The 4,897-nt window shown below is 38.4% G+C and overlaps 1 pseudogene; it reads left to right on the forward strand.

The window, feature by feature from the left end:
• The first annotated feature begins 219 nt into the window (after positions 1-219).
• LOC136228029 (protein argonaute 2-like) lies at positions 220-2,861 on the forward strand (annotated as a pseudogene).
• The last annotated feature ends 2,036 nt before the right edge of the window (positions 2,862-4,897 follow it).

Genomic DNA, 4,897 nt, shown 5'->3' on the forward strand with positions numbered 1-4,897 from the left:
CGATCCATTATAGAAATTTTTCATGTAATACAAACCGACATCATAAATACCAAACATTTGTTTATTTTTATTATTCTTTTAAATTGCTTATTAAATATATTCTGCAGAATTGTTTGATTTTATTTTGCTGATTGGCGTAACATACAAAGTTTTGCCTTTCTTTCCTTTAATTTTTTTTTTTTTTTGTCAACAGAGTCTCTGATTTCAGCGACGCAATCTCTGACAATTTCGGGAAACTTGCCTCTTCCATCTTCTGATGAAAACGAACTTGTAGCCATGAAAAGGCCAGACAATGGTGGAAAGAAGAATATAGCATCTATAGGACTTCGTGTTAATCATTTTCTGCTTAAGTACAACCCAAAGAGTATCATATTGCACTATGATATTCAGATCAAACCTGATTTCCCTTCCAAGAATGGTCTTCCTGTAACGGTGCCACCAAAATCTGTTCTCTCTTTAGTGCGGAACAAGTTATTCTCCGATGATTCCGAGCAATTTCCCTTGTCAAAGACTGCTTATGATGGTGAGAAGAATATCTTCAGCACTGTCCCATTAGGAACAGACATTCAAGGTCAAATTACATCGCGAGGAAGGCTTGCGAATCCGTTCCTTTGTATGTGAAGTCAAGCTTGTGAATGAGATCAAATGTGATAAATTGGATACTTATTTTACTCGAAACCAGTTATCGGTCCCTCGTGATGTACTACAAGCTCTTGATGTCGTAATGAAGGAGAATCCTTCAAGGGAAATGCTTCATGTGAATGGAAGTTTTCATCCTGAGTCTCCTTATGAAGAGGGTGATGATCTTGGATTTGGTATCGCAGCCTCTAGAGGGCTTAAACATAGCCTCAAGCTGACGTCTCAGGGTCTAGCCTTGTGTATGGATTACTCTGTTTTGCCCTTAATTAGGGATATGAACGTTGTGGATTTCCTTTTCGAGCATATCCACAATTTCAATTTGAACAATTTCGGTACGTACAGGAGCCGAGTTGAGAAACTTTTGAGGGGTTTGAATGTTACTGTAACTCACAGAATAACCAATCAGAAATTCAAAATTGCAAGGCTAACTGTTGAGAACACTCAAGATATTTCTTTCGATGTCGAAGACAAAACCGGAGGAGCCATCCCTCCGAGGAAAGTTCGGCTTGTCGACTATTTCAGGGAGAAATATAATAAGAATATTGAGTTAAAACACATTCCATGCTTAGATTTAGGGAAAAACAAGAAGATGAATTATGTTCCTATGGAGTTCTGCATCATAGCTGCAGGGCAGAAGTTTCCCAAGGATAATTTGGATAGATACTCAGCTGACAAGTTAAGGAGGATTTCATTAGCTTCTCCCAAGGCTAGGGAGGGCAAAATATATGACATGCTAGGATCAAAATTGGGACCCTGCGGGTAAGAAATTTCAAGTCTTTTCTAATGTTTTCATTCTTATTAGTTCATATTTGGTACTTATAATTCTGCATTTTTTTCCTGGCAGAGGAGACATTACTAGCAATTTCGGAATTAATGCTGATAAGAATATGACGAAAGTTACTGGTCGGGTTATTGTGCCGCCGGTATTGAAGATTGGAACTCCAAGAGGAATATGTGCAGATGTACAAGATAATAAAGAGAAACGCGATTGGAACCTTCAAAGAAACACAGTTGTTAGCAGTGTACCTATTAAGGCGTGGGGGGTGCTTGATTTTGGCAATCTTAATTATATTAACGCATTCATTTCTGAACTGATTGCTCGCTGTCAAAGATTGAACATTCACATGGATAGGCCTTTTTGTGTTGAACAACCGACACAAAATACTTTATATAATACTGACCATCTGCATAAAATGCTTGAAAACATCAAGAAACGGTCAAGAGACGAGTTACAGATTCTTGTTTGTATACTACCAAAGGTGGATCATGGCTATGAGAATCTCAAGTTCATATGCGAGACCAAGCTTGGCATCCGAACTCAGTGCTGTTTATCAGCAAATGCCAGCAAACCCAATAAAGATCAGTTTCTCGCAAATCTTGCTTTAAAGATGAACGCCAAGATCGGTGGCAGCAATGTGGAGCTGTGGAAGCAGCCCCAGTGCTTGCAAAACAAAGGCCGTTTCATGTTTGTTGGTGCTGATGTTAATCATCCTAGCGCATTAAACGCGACAAGTCATTCGATAGCAGCTGTTTCTGGGTCCATGAACTGGCCAGTTGCGAATAAGTACAGTGCGAAAATATGTTTCCAACAGCACCGAACAGAGAAGATTGCCAAGTTTGGTGACATGTGTATGGAGCTTGTGAACAGTTACGCGAAGCAAAATGCGGCAAGGCCAGAGACAATTGTTGTATTTCGTGACGGAGTAAGTGGGAACCAATTTGATATGGTTCTGAATGAGGAGTTAAAGGATCTGAAGATGACATTTTCAGCTCAGAATTACTTCCCAAAAGTCACAGTCATAATCGCTCAGAAGCGGCATACAACTCGTCTGTTTCTGGACAGCAATAGGGATCAAAATGTGCCTCCAGGTACAGTGGTGGACACTACAATCGTTGATCCTTTCGGGTATGACTTCTATCTTTGTAGCCATTACGGGCAAATAGGGACGAGCAAACCAGCGCATTACCATGTGGTGCAGGATGAGAACATGTTTAATTCAGATGAAATACAGGATCTTATTTATAGCATGTGCTTCACCAGTGCTCGGTGCACTAAGCCTGTCTCGCTGGTTCCTCCGGTTATGTATGCCGATCTTGCTGCTTACAGAGGCCGCCTTTACTACAATAATATGGTGTTGCATCAGCCTTCTTCGTCAATCTCCTTTGATCAGAAGCTGTACAGTCTGCATCCCAACTTTGACAATTCCATGTTTTTCATTTGAGTCCTTATGGCTTTTCTGATTTTCTAGTTGCAAATTTCCAACTTTTTGTTTCTGTAGACTAGAGATTGCAGTTTGAAAGTTTATCCTTTCGTTTCTATTGTTTGTGCTTGACTGTTTATGGAATAGTATGAAAGTCATTTAATAAGGGCTATTCAATATTATGTTATGGGCTTTATAATGGAATGTGAATTACATCAATGTGTAGGGTTAAAGGTATGTTTATTGTACTGTGGTTTATTATTGGAAAATTTACATTCACACTCAATTTTTAAAAAATAACTACAATTTTATCAGAAAATAATTTGAATTTTATCAAATTAAAAAACTGTCTAACCACTCCAAAAAATAGGAAATTCATAACTAAATAACTGTGACATTTTTCAAATATATTTAGTGTTTTTGATATATTGTTAATTAAATTATTCCTATTGATTAAAATATAAATATAATTCCTATTCATGTGTTTTATGTAAAAGACCCTTTATTATTTACAACGTAAGGCCAGATTTGATACTTATTCTAATTTTAGGTAGTCTTATAGGGTTTCTTACAATCAAATTCCCGGATTGATTTTTTTGGGACTTAGAATTTTTTAGTGTTTATAAACTACATGAATATCCATGCAATGCATGGGATGTTAAAAAAATACCCACATTATTTATTTATTCATATATATATTTCAAATAAATAAAAAATAAAAGAATTTAAATTTAATATGTTAAAAATATAGGGTATTGCTATATAAACTACGTGAATATCCACCGCACCCTTTTAACATTTATGCCCTCCTCATTTATTTTTTTCAAAAACTCAAAATTTTTTTTCTCTCTTTCTCTCTCCAAGCCTAAAAACCCGAATTTGACGAAAATGGACCCGAGCATTCCCAAAGACCATGATTTCGAACGCGAGATAATCTTACGATATAAATTTAAATTAAAAATTCGTTTTTTAAATTTTGATTTTTTTTAGGGAATAAGCCTAAACGGGCGGCACATGCCTCTCGTCTGCAGGCCGAACGAATGAACTACCCGTTCGGTCTGCGGACGAGCGACATAAGCCGCTCGTTCACCCAGCGGAACGAGTAGGGTGCGCCGCCCGTTCCACCATAGGAACAGGCTGCACGCTGCGCTAGTTCCGTCGTGGGACGGGCAGAGTGACTTGCCCGTTCCAACCGACGGTGGAACGGGCAGGCTGCCCGTTTAGGCCAAATTTGGCCCGTTTTTTGCTTTTTAACGGGGCAGCCTGTCCGTTTAGCCTTTACAAGGCCCGAACAAGCTCGAAATTGTAATTTTTAACGTGCAGGCTGCCCGAATAAACCCCAAATTTATATTTTTTAATTTTTACGCGTATTGTTAATACCTATTATGCACCCGAATGCCATTTTTTTAAATTTTTTACGCGTATTGTTAATACATATTGTGCATTTTTTATATATTCAGGAACCGTTAGAAGATTGGCAAGCCGATGGCATTGATTACATTTCCCGTTTTATAACGGACACTGTTTTCCCTTCGTGTGAAGATGCTGTTACTTGGGCAAAACAGGTAGCTATTCGAATTGAGTTTGAGATTATAATATCTTCGCATAAACATGGTGGAAAGCAAAAGCAATTGAGATGTTCACGGGGTGAACGCTATAGAGGGAGAACAGATGATGCAGGGTTAATACGAAAAACTAAAACTAAAGCGTGCAGGTGTAAATTTGAGATTAAAGCCTATCAACGGTCAGACCTTACTGGTTAGGGGATAAAGGCTAAGGCTGGATTAACTAGTTAGCACAATCATTCGTTACGTGTGTATCCAGAGGGAAGTCGGCAGATGAGCGGACTCAGTACCGCATCTAAATTAATTATTCGTGATATGAGTTCGGCTCACGCAAAGCCTTGTGCTATTTTAGCAGCCGTTAAAGAAAAGCATCCCGAAGACAGCCCAACAATTAAACACATCTACAACTATAGGGATAAGATGAGGAAGGATGAGTTCGAAGGTAGAGACTTGGCTAGTCAGTTCTATCATATTGCTCTCGAGAACAAGTAT

Source organism: Euphorbia lathyris, chromosome 4, assembly GCF_963576675.1.
Source record: "Euphorbia lathyris chromosome 4, ddEupLath1.1, whole genome shotgun sequence".
Taxonomy (NCBI): Eukaryota; Viridiplantae; Streptophyta; class Magnoliopsida; order Malpighiales; family Euphorbiaceae; genus Euphorbia; species Euphorbia lathyris.